This window comes from Coptis chinensis, chromosome 1 (assembly GCF_015680905.1).
Source record: "Coptis chinensis isolate HL-2020 chromosome 1, ASM1568090v1, whole genome shotgun sequence".
NCBI classification, from domain to species: Eukaryota; Viridiplantae; Streptophyta; class Magnoliopsida; order Ranunculales; family Ranunculaceae; genus Coptis; species Coptis chinensis.
Window position 1 is genome coordinate 28490125 of NC_141456.1, and position 13447 is coordinate 28503571.

General features: G+C 38.0%; 1 pseudogene; it reads left to right on the top strand.

Annotated features, from left to right (window-relative positions):
• Positions 1 to 1285: 1285 nt before the first annotated feature.
• On the top strand, positions 1286 to 11235 carry LOC147523307 (eukaryotic initiation factor 4A-III homolog B-like; annotated as a pseudogene).
• The last annotated feature ends 2212 nt before the right edge of the window (positions 11236 to 13447 follow it).

Here is a 13447-nt window from a genome sequence, read left to right on the forward strand (position 1 = left end):
TGGAGAGTCGTCACACCATCAAATTCGAAAAATGAAGAGTCGGGGGACAAATAATGTTTTTTCATCATAATTTCGTTTGTCAATTTTGTCGGGTGTGACAACCCTCCCAACAAACCCTCTTGTGAACCCTCCTGCTGAAGCGTTGAGTCCATCTCTTAAAGGTTACCCTATTAGGTAGAGATGGTGTTAAGGTTGCTAGGGAATATGTTATGACAACCACCGCTAATATTTATCATGGCAGAGTCGTCCTTGGAGGGGAGAAAAAGATCTACATCCAGGAAGTCTTGGTTCCCAATGCTCCTATTTATGATGGACCTCAATTTGGCTGCTCGGGCCTTAGTGATTTTGTTGAAGGGGGGCCTTTGATTTGGCTTGAATCAAGGTTGCAGTATGAGTAATCTATTGTGTGGGATATGCAAACTTTATCTATTTTGGTTTTTTTAGTATGTTTTTTGTAAGTAATGGTACGAGCCTTTTGCAAGATGTAAGAATGACATAACGAACTTGTGCACTATAGCTTGTTATGATGGTATGATGGCTAGATGGTTTATAAGAATGTTATATTATGAAAGTTTTTTTTGTTTTTTGCAGGTTGAAGAGATAACAACCCCGTTTTTAACTCCTCCAGTGCAAAGTAATGAAAGTCTTTGCGCTGCCGGTCCCAAGCCCGGATAAAGGAGGAGGGAGAATGGTGGACAGTTCTGCGGTTATGCTCTGTTGGTTGATGCACTAGTTCATTTTATCAATGGCGGTACTGGTATTATTTCATTTTCTCCATTGCAAATTCTTTTTTTATTTATTCAAATGTAAATTCCTTTGACAGTTTGATCTGATGCGCAATTTTCTTCGTGCAGACCGGCCTATTGCTTCTATTGCTTTCTATGCACAAGGGGAGGTTCTTGCTGTAGCATTGGGCCACAAGGTAATGGACTATTGCTGCTAGCAGTTCATTGTTTTACACACCATTATCTCTTGGATAGAAGTCCCTTACTTTGAGTCATGGCGTAGCATAGCTTTTGGACCTTTGTTCTTTCCGTCGTACATCTGACTTTGCAATTCTTTATCAATTGTACATATGGCACTACAATAGGAGGGAGAAACTTCCTCACCAGCCATCATATTGAAGACACGACGTTCTCTTCGGGATGTGCATTTTCATCCATCTTGTCGCTCCATTTTATTAACCGCCCGATGTTGGTGTCCTCGTCCCATGTATTTGTTTATTACTTCATTTTCTTCCCCATCTTGCTCCTAAATCCAATTATTTAACTCGAACACGTGTCAATGATCTTGACTCTCCAGATTCTCCCATGACTCTAGCAACATCTACCGGTTACTTGCACTATCCTCCCCCTGCTGTATATTTTGCGAATGTGCATTCTGGTGTTCGGTCCAATCTGGAAGCTAGATCAACTCCCATGCCTTTCCCTTTCTTGTTCTAGCCTACTTTTGCAAGGGATGGATGACCAGTTATGCAGCATGCTTTTGCAGCTGCTGGTTCAAGTAGCACTCCACAGATAGTGCAATCTATTTCCCTACCATGGCTGCAACCTCTTCCGCCCCCGTTCGAAACAACACCACCCGTCGAAACGGACCAGACGACGAGACCTTAGTATTTCAAACCACACATGGAGTCGAACCAATTTCAACTTTCGATAAAATGGGAATTAACAATGACCTCCTACGTGGAATCTACCACCACGGGTTTGAAAAACCCTCAGCCATTCAACAGAAAGCAGTTTTACCTATAATTGAAGGTCGTGATGTCATTGCTCAAGCCCAATCTGGTACTGGAAAAACTTCAATGATTGGTGTCACAGCCCGATTTTCTAAACAATTAAAAAAATGAATATTTGAAATATAAATATCTCAAACATCATTATGTTCAATTGTCTAAAACCCAGGCTATGACGGGGTGATACAACACATATCAAAACCTAAAACCCACATCACAACAGGATCAACTTAACAACAAAAATCTCCAAATTCCTCAACTATCACTTTATTCAGAACTTTCTTCCATCCCAATACAAACATAAACAAACTTTAAGAATAACAATTTCCAACATCGTATTCTCATGTCATATAAAAAATGTAACCTACGTTATTACATCATTCCAAAAGATCAGACCTAATAATTTAAACTCCCAGACTGCTCCAGGCGAGAATCCAAATCACACGCCGCGGTTCCACTGCCTTCCACCTATGTTCCCAAGAACACACCCACGTTGCCAAAACAAAGCAAACATGGGTCAGCAAATTGAATTTGCTGGTATGAGTAGACTAAACACATATAACCATTATCATACTTTAATTATTCAAACAATCCCTTTATTTTATCCCATAACTCAATCATTCACAGCTTGGAAGACAGGTAGTTCCGTCATTTTAACCGGCATAATTTCTTCCCAAGCAAAACTTCCATTTTATTAACTTCCATCTTATTAACTTCCATCTTATTAACTCATTTTAATAACTCCTTTTAATATCTAAATAATTGAATTACACTTACCGATATCCACTGCTGTATAAGGGTAGGACCGGCCCCTCAAGACAAAATGTTATTAAGTCCTACCCTCCTGCAAAAGAAAGTTAGAACTTCTATATATCATATGTAGATATTATATTAGGTATTCAAAAGAAAACCCAAACACTCACATAATCAAATTAATTTCTCTTATTAATTAATCAATTACTTTTCTTATACACATATTTCACAACCTATGTACCTTAGGTCATTCCCGCCACATTCAAGGAATACCCAACCTTACATTCCTGTACACTCAAGGAATACAACTAACCCGCAAGGCGAATACCTTAGTTCCTCTCTAGGGTAGTCCAAACAATCTGGTCATTCATGGCACATTCAATGAATACCCGGGTCATTCATGGCACATTCAATGAATACCCCTATATAACGCTAACGGGCCATTTATGACACATTCAATAAATGCCCACCTAACATATGACATCAACAGTCATAAACTAAAATTCCAAAACTTGAGTCGTGGAGTTCTAAAAGAGTGCGGTAACTTTATTTACGCATTATTGAACTTTATTTCATGTATCATTTCAGAGAACGAATGAGTATCTTGATTCCTCGTATTTTTTATTTTACGCTGCGTTATTAATTTCGGGGATGTCTTAGTGTCATAACGTTGCATATCATAAAATACTGCAAAATCACATAGTAGTTAATACACATACACACGTATATATAGAGGTCTTAGCCTAAAGTCAAGTATGCTAATAACCCTAGACCTATCTTAATAACCCAAATCATAATCCGAGTTAAAAGGTCAAATTGGGACAACTGGTCAAAGTCAACTCTGGTCAAAGTCAACCCTGGTCAAAGTCAAAGTCAACCCTAGTCAACAGTCAAAGTCAACAGTCAACTCTGGTCAACAATCAACTCTGGTTAAAGTCAACACATCATTGTCATAGTCAAACTGTCGTTTCCAAGTTCAACAGGTTGAGGGTCATAGCCATGGTTCGGACCCAACTGGCCAAGCCCAAACCTTAAAACCCGAAAGTCTAAAACTAATCTATTTATTCTACCTGACCCAATTGGGGACATAAAGACCAGCCTACATAAATTAGGAACCGGCCCAAAAACTAATTGGAGAAGGCCCAAACAAAACTTATTTAAACTGGTCCAAAACGGAAAAATAGAAATGAATCTAGTCCAACCCAAAAACCGATATGGTCCTAACCAACCAATCTAAAAACAAAACCGGGCCCCAAGCTTAAATGAACTGGTCCCAAACAAACAAGTTAAACTTCGGGCCCAACAAGAAATAGAACCGCCCAACATAACAATAGAGTTTTGGCCCAACCAAGAAGGCCAAACTAAGATGAACAGATTCTTGTTCATCTTCTAGCTCCATCGACCACCACCACCGCTCAATTCCGGCCACCACTTGTGCGCCCCATTCAAGCTAATGGTTTCAATCCCCTAAAACCCAAACAACATTAATAAAACCAAAAATCCCAAATCGTCAAATCCCAACATCACCAAAATTAGATCACGGAAGAATTCCCACGCCATTAATGGCTTCTCTCCGAGCTTTGATGACCCCATCAACGACCACTCACTCACTACCCCCATTCCTCAAACAAACAACCCACGACACCAACAAAACAGTTCACAACAACAGTTCACATAAAAATCAAAACCTCAGTATCGCAGTAATGGTGTTCGGCGCCATTGACGCCTGTTCAAGGCTCCCAACAGCCCAACCACCGTACTCCAACCCCCAACAATCCATCAAACCCACTCATCAGTCCACAACCAAACACCAACAACAAAAACGAGTTCAACCCGCCACCATCAGTACGGTTTCACAACCAAAAACTGGGCGCTTCCTCGCGACACCATTAGCGCCTGTTCAGAGCGTGAACAGAGCTACAACAGTATTTAAGTTCAAAGTCTACGCCGCCATTAACGCTCTGTCGAGCTTCAAGCTTCCAAAGCTTCAACATTTTAACAGTTCAACAGTGTTTGACTAGAGTTTTAACAACTCGACGAAACACGACGTCGAATAAAACAATATAATGAACAGTATAAAAACAGAAAACCTTAGACAGTATACCGATATTCGAAAACGATAAAATCCGGTGATATAGCAAAATAGCTACTCACCTGTCTGAGCAGCTCCTACGAATTCCTACGAGTCCGAGCCGTCGCGCTCCACCCTCCAGAAATCCAGCTTTCATCTCTGCCTCCATTTTCATTATTTTATTATTTCTCTGAACCCTATTTTCTAGAAAAATGTGTTTATATACTTGGGTTCGAAACCCAAGCCCAACACCGACTCGGGCCCAAAACCAAGCCCACGTATCCCGAGTCCAATCCGACGAATTTTTAAAATAAACAATTAAATTAATTAATTAAATAGAAAAATACATTATAAAAACACGCTGGTGTTATAATATACACACCTTAAAAGGATCTCGTCCCGAGATTCAAGGTAGAGTGTAGATTAACCAAACAAACAGTACGTCAAACAAGTAAAATAAGACATACGTGTATACGCAAGTATACACACCTTAAAAGGAATACACATATACAATATCATATAGATAGACATACTAATATGCAAAACACATACTTTGAAAGTGTCTATATACGTATTGAACCCAAAAAATACGTGTATACGCTAGCATACACAACTCAAAAGAATAAACGTAATTAGTTTTCTTCAATTGCCAACACTTAATTAAAATCATTATTTCTCAATTTAGCAAAACCCATATTCTTCAAGTTAAATCATACTAAGAAGGCAATGTAGTTCCTTTCACACCGAGGCAGTTAGTTCCACTCTTAGTATTTCCCAACTAATCCAAGGCGTTTAAAAAAAACATATTATAATTTCCTTTTTAACGATCTTCCCTATCAAAACTATTTGTTTAAAAACTCATATGTTTCATCCACCACCTTAGTGTTTACACATATATCAACATTTCTCTCAGTGTCTCACAAACACCACATGTTCGAAATAAAAATATAAACGTATAGGCTGATTCATATCATCAACGACCTATACTATGTCCACTATCACATAGGATCAAACACCTACAATGTGATGCATGCATACTGGCTCACACACCAACGATATGCAAGTATACACTGGTTCACACACCAACGATGCATACTAAGAGATGTTATGTATATTGGATCACACACCAACGATATACATAACTTGGACAATATCAAATATTTCAAATCCAACCTTTATCAAAAGGGTTTCTTTTTTTTCCTTCGATAATTCCAATTTACTCAAATATGAAATTTTAAAATAACCATTTCTTCTTTAGTCAATACTTACTTAAAATAGAAAACTCCGTTACGAAAACAACACTATAACATGCTGAACAATTTCAATTATAAATTTCATAAGAGCTAACCGTTAAAACAACCAACATTTTATTTTCATAATCATATCCCAACATTCCACTATAAAAGTACACACAAAACAACAAGCCAAACCAAATACCACAAACAAACACTCCTACTACCCATTCACCACAATCCGAGGATCACCTAGACCTTCACTATCTAGGCTAACCTGGCTCTGATACCAAAATGTCACAGCCCGAATTTCTAAACAATAACAAAGTGAATATTTGAAATATAATTATCTCAAACATCACTAGGTTCACTTGTTTAAAAACCCAGACTATGACGGAGAATACTACACATACAAACCCTAATATCAATGTCATAAAAGAAACAACTTAAATAACAATAATCCCAACAATTATCCGAAATCTCTTTATTAAGATAACATCCTTCCAAATAAAACATCAAAACAAACTCTCCAAATAAAATTCATCGCTACCATGTCCTTATGCCATAAAAAAATAAACTACGTTATTACATTCTTCCAACCAAGAAAAATCAAACCTAAAAGAAAACTAACGGACCGCTCCAGGCACGAATCCCAATCACATCTTGTCAAGGTTCCACCGCCTTCCACCTATGTTCCCAAGAACACACCCACGCTACAAAACAAGCAAACATGGGTTGACAAATTGAATTTGCTTTTGCTGGTATGAGTAGACTAAACACATATAAACATTTTAAACTTTTCTTATCCAACTAACACTTTAAATTCTATCATAACCTAATCATTCTCGACTTGGAAGACAAGTAGTTCCGGCCATCTCAAACGGCATAGTTTCTTCCCAAGCAAAACTTCGAAATTTATTAACTTCCATCTCATTAACTCATTCTAATAACTCGTTTTAATATCTACATAATTGAATTACAACTTACCGATATCCGCTGCTGTATAAGGGTAGGACCGCGTCCCTGCACAAAATATTATTAAGTCCTACCCTCCTGCAAAAGAAAGTTAGAACTTGTATATATTACATATGTAAATATCCTATATGCATTCAAAAGTAAGCCCAACACACTCACATAATCAAATCAATTTCTCTTATAAATTAATCAATTACTTTTCTTATACACCCACCCTTTAGTACCTACTCCACGATTTGCACTCCACACATTTGCCAAATCACACATTCCCCCAGGCTTCTCTCCCACCGAATACCACAATATCATAGCCATCTCGGCCTTTCATACACATATTTCACGTTCTCTTTGGGCACAAAACTCGTGTCATTCATGGCACATTCAATGAATACCTATCATATCACTAATCGGCCATTCATGGCACATTCAATGAATGCCCCGGTCATTCCTCGCCACATTCAAGGAATACCCAATCCTACATTCCCGCACATTCAAGGAATACAACTAACTAAAGCAAGGCTTAATACCTTAGTTCCTCTTTAGGGCAGTCAACTACAATCTGGTCATTCATGGCACATTCAATGAATACCCGGGTCATTCATGGCACATTCAATGAATACCCTTATATAATACTAATGGGCCATTTATGGCACATTCAATAAATGCCCACCTACATATGACTTCATCAGTCATAAACTCAATTCTAAAACTTGAGGCGTGGAGAGTTCTAAAAGGGTGCGGTAAGTTTTGTTTACGCATTATTGTATTTTATTGAATAGATTTTTTTCAGAGAACGTAGGAATATCTTGATTCAATTAATTTTTGTTTACGCGTTATTAATTTCATGAATGTATAAGTGTCATAACGTTGTGTATCGCAAAAGACTGAAAAATCACCAAGCAAGAATACACGCATACAATAAGTATATTTATAAAGGTCCTAGCCTAAATCAAACATGCTAATAGTCCTAGATTTATTCTAATAGACCGAATCATAATTTTAGGAAAAAGTCAAATTTTCGGGTCAACTGGTCAAAGTCAACTCTGGTCAAAGTCAACAGTCAACTCTGGTCAACAGCCAACTCTGGTTAAAGTCAACACATCATTATCATAGTCAAACTGTCGTTTCCAAGTTCAACAGGTTCAGGGTCATAGCCATGGTTCGGACCCAACTGGCCAAGCCCAAACCTTAAAACCCGAAAGTCTAAAACTAATCTATTTATTCTACCTGACCCAATTGGGGACATAAAGACCAGCCTACATAAATTAGGAACCGGCCCAAAAACTAATTGGAGAAGGCCCAAACAAAACTTAATTAAACTGGTCCAAAACGGAAAAATAGAAATGAATCTAGTCCAACCCAAAAACTGATATGGTCCGGCCCAACCAATCTAAAACAAAACCGGGCCCAAGCTTAAATGAACTGGTCCCAAACAAACAAGTTAAACTTCGGGCCCAACAAGAAATAGAACCGCCCAACATAACAATAGAGTTTTGGCCCAACCAAGAAGGCCCAACTAAGATATTCTGTTCATCTTCTAGCTCCATCGACCACCACCACCGCCGAATTCCCACCACCACTGCGCCCCCCATTCAAGCTAACGGTTTCAATCCCCTTAAAAACCCAAACAACATTAATAAAACCAAAGATCCCAAATCGTCAAATCCCAACATCACCAAAATTAGATCTGGAAGAATTCCCACCGCCATTAATGGCTTCTCTCCGAGCTTTGACAGCCCCCATCAACAGCCCTCACTCACTACCCCCACTCCTCAAACAAACAACCCACGACACCAACAAAACAGTTCACAACAACAGTTCACATAAAAATCAAAACCTCAGTATCGCAGTAATGGTGTTCGGCGCCATTGACGCCTGTTCAAGGCTCCCAACAGCCCAACCACCGTACTCCAACCCCCAACAATCCATCAAACCCACTCATCAGTCCACAACCAAACACCAACAACAAAAAAACGAAGTTCAACCCGCCACCATCGATGCGGTTTCACAACCAAAAACTGGGCGCTTCCTCGCTGACACCATTAGCCGCTCGTTGCGCGAACAGAGCTACAACAAGATATTAAGTTCAAAGTCTACGCCGCCATTAACGCCTGTCGAGCTTCAAGCTTCCAAAGCTTCAACATTTTAACAGTTCAACATTGTTTGACTAGAGTTTTAACAACTCGACGAAACACGACGTCGAATAAAACAATATAATGAACAGTATAAAAACAGAAAACCTTAGACAGTATACCGATATTCGAAAACGATAAAATCCGGTGATATAGCAAAATAGCTACTCACCTGTCTGAGCAGCTCCTACGAATTCCTACGAGTCCGAGCCGTCGCGCTCCACCCTCCAGAAATCCAGCTTTCATCTCTGCCTCCATTTTCATTATTGTATTATTTTTCTGAACCCTATTTTCTAGAAAAATGTGTTTATATACTTGGGTTCGAAACCCAAGCCCAACACCGACTCGGGCCCAAAACCAAGCCCACGTATCCCGAGTCCAATCCGACGAATTTTTAAAATAAACAATTAAATTAATTAATTAAATAGAAAAATACGTATAAAAACACGGGGTGTTATAATTGGCATCGTTGCTTGTCAGATGGTTGATACTTCCTCCGTAGAGTAATAATAATTTACTTTCTTGCCCTTGTACTTGCAATTTCTTTTCTTTTTAGTATGTGTTTAATTGTTATTTTGTTTGCAGGGTACAAATGTTGATATTGTCACCTACTAGAGAACTAGCTTCACAGACTGAGAAGACTATATTGGCACTTGGTGATTATATGAGTATACAAGTACATGGATGTATTGGAGGGAAAAGTATGGGTGAAGATATAAGGAAACTTGAGTATGGTGTTCATGTTGTTTCTGGAACTCCTGGTAGAGTTTGTGTATGATTAAGAGATGCGCTTTAAGGACAAGAGCTATTAAACTATTGGTTCTTGTGAGTTTTCGTTCCTTTTTTCTACTAGAATTAGTTGAGTTGGTTAGGAGTCAGGTTATTTATTGTAATTTTTTTATGTTGAGACATGATGAATCTGATGAGATGTTGAGCAGAGGGTTTAAAGATCAAATTTATGACGCGTTCTGATATCTTCCACCAGAGCTTCAGGTAATTAGTAGGTCTTACTGTCTTGCTTTGATAAGAAACCTTAATAGAAGTGACGACTTAACGTCTTAGCTACTTAGTCATGCTATAGTCGGTTTGTGTAGATGTTTGATATTTTATAGCCTAATATGTCATTGTATCTTGGATTATTTAATGTATTACACAAACCACTTCATATGGTCTATATTGGAATGCCATAGTCTTGTAGTGCCCTTAGTGGTGAAATGATTTTACTGCCTGATCACCTTTCAATACCCGTTCCTTGTCGTGCATACCATATATCTATAATGAGCTCTTAAGGTTTAGATCCAAAATCCTATTACGGTGCAGTTAGTTACTCATGAAATGGCACTTGTGTATATGCAGGTCATCTTGATCTTTGCAACCCTTCCACATGAAATTTTGGAAATGACAAACAAGTTTATGACAGATCCCGTTAGGATCCTTGTGAAACGTGATGAGCTAACTTTGGAGGTATTTGTTTTTTTCTTGTGGAATTGATCTACTTTATGAGGGCAGCCTTTTCATCTTTATGGCATACTAAGTTTGTTGCTTGTGCTGTTTAATAACAGGGAATCAAACAGTTCTTTGTTGTTGTTGAGAAAGAACAGTGGAAGTTTGCTACCTTGTCGCGATCTCTATGACAATCATTACAATCACCCAGCTGTCATTTTCTGCAATACAAAACGAAAGGTGAAATTAACTATCTGATCTTATATATGTATAATGGGAATGAATATTTGGGATACTTACGTGGAGAAGAGTTTAAGGGATATTTTTTGTGGTCATCTTCCCATATGGGCGACCATACTCACTAACAAGTTGGCATATCTCAAAACTATTTGTACCCAATGATTACAAAATTGACAATTTTTCGAGCGTTGGATAGAATGTAAGCTTGGACATACCTTTAGGAGGCTAGAATTATTTAAATGGATTGATAGTTGTCTCCATGATTTTATATTACTTTACAAGGATACATTACTTACCCTAGATGTGGTTGATATTTTAATGTCACTTACCCTAGATACATTTTTTTTTTAGAGAGAGTTTTTAAAGGAGGCCAAGCCTTTCATTGAGGATGGTGTCCACTCACAGAGTCTTATACGTAGTTTTCGAGCTGCTTCCAATTTGGTAAGGAATTTGGATCTTTTGGTTTGATTGGATGGATATGTTCATGACAAATTGTTCTAGCTAGAAGTCATGAGTTTGCTACTTGTATTTCAGACAATTAGCAAAATTAAAGAACTTGCTGTGATTATTGAGGGGAAAAGTATGGAAGAAAAGAAGTGTTTGTTGGCAAAGTGTGCTGCTACCACACTCTCTTCAAAGCTGATCGATTGGTGGTGAAAAAGAATTTTTCACATCTATGGTTGTGGACTCAGTTATTTCAATTGGCAACGATGATACATTATTTATTGTATTCTTGTATTCATTGTTTATTGTAGGTTTAGCTGGTCTCGCTACAAAATATGAGAAATTATATTTTTTTATTAGCAACCCATTAGCAACGGTTTATAACCGTTGCAAACGAATTTTAATTTTTTTTTAAAAAATTAACTAACAACTTTGCAACGGTTAAAAACCGTTGGTAATATTTTTAACAAATTACTAACGCTTAAAAAGCGTTTGTGAAATGAAAAACCGTTGCAAAGGTTTTAAATTTGTGCACGAAATAGTTATAATAAGCGTTGGAAATTTCTGTTTGCAACGGTTAATAGAAATTTCCAATGCTTATTAACCGTTGCAAATATTTCCAACACTTTACCCACGCCATATTTGCAACGCTTAAAAAGCGTTGCGAAAATTATTAGCAACACTTTTTTGCCATTGCAAATAGCCTGTTATGGTGTAGTGGTGGTTCATGCACTTCCTCTGCATCTTCTATATCAATAGGTTCAATCCCATCATAAGCAATATGATCATCATCATGAGCTTCAAACCCATGGTTCTCTGCATTCTCAATGCCTTCTATACGTTCCATAGTAGGAACTTCTGGTTCTAAGTCAACAAGATCATCAATGAAAGTGTCTAGCTTCTCACCATCTTCAAAGTCTGCTATGGTTTGGTCTTCCAAGAACACAACATCTCGAATTTGGATTACCTTCTTGTTAATCGGATCATAAAGTTTGTAGCCAAACTTCTCATCCCCATAACCCAGAAAAATGCACTACTTGGATCTCTCATCCTTGGAAATATGAACAAATGTCCTGCACCCAAATACCCTCAAGTGTCTATAATCAATATCTCTGCCTAATTATACTCTCTCTGGATAATCACTATTCAGAGGTTTCGAAGGCGATAGGTTGATCACATGTATAGTTGTGTGCATTGTTTCTACCCAGTAATTTCTAGGTAACTTAGAGTGAGACAACATGCATCTCATCCTCTCTATAATGGTATGATTCATCCTCTCGGCTATACCATTATGTTGCGGAGTCTTGGGAACGATCTGCTCATGACGAATCTCATGACTCTTGCAGTACTCTTCAAACGGCCCAATGTACTCACCCCCATTATCTGAGCGAATCGCTTTAAAGGCTTCCATGTCTCTTTTTTACACCATGCTATGGAAAGTCTTGAACATGCCAAGTGCTTCATCTTTGGTCTTCAGACTATATGCCAATATCTTTCTTGACACATCATCAATGAAAGTTAGGGGTGCAAGTGGATATCCAAATATTCGAATCCGATTCGAATTCGTATTCGAAAAATCAGATATTATCTGAAAATTTCGGATATCGGATTTGGATTCAGATAAAATTTGTAATCCGAAACCATTTAAGATGTGGATGTGGAGTCTGGTGATATCCGTCAGATAATATCCGATCCGATTTAATTATTATAAGTATATTATTAAATAGTTAATTAAATACAAAACATTATTAATTAATGAACTATAAAACGAAAAATGTGGAAGGGCTTTTTTTCATTCTCCTTTCTCCAGAGCCAGAGACCAACGCTACCACCACAACTCCTCTTCTTCCTCTATCAAATCTTGAAATCATGAAAGCCCATGAAATTGAAAGTGATGAGGATGATTATTTGACTGGTTTCACTACGGAAATGGCTAGGTCTTTGCTTCACCAAGAAAACCCAAAGACAAGAGTTATGGCTGGTTTGCCTAAATCAACACTGTGTGGACTTGGAAGTTGGGCTGGTTCGAGTTGAGGTAGTCCTAATGGTCCATCTATGGTGTCTTCTCCACGAATGGTGGAGAAGATGCTTGGGATCTTCTATATGCTGCCGCCAAGCTCGGGTTGTAAGGATGAGGTTGAATGAAGAAGGGTCCAAGTTTGGGAGAGGATTTCTTCGCTTTCCTCAAAACCTAACTCCAAAGAACACTACAACTAATGTTGGGTTTTACCCAAATCACTTAAATCAAGCACTTGCTCAAGAACAATCAGTAGTTGAATCGGTTTTCTTCAAATGAAGCAACAATAGCAACAGAGAAAACAAATATGTTTTTACAGTTTAGTGATCAGATCAGATATTATCCAATATCCGAATCAGATATCGGATATCAGATACTATTTCATACATCCATCGGATACAAATTCGG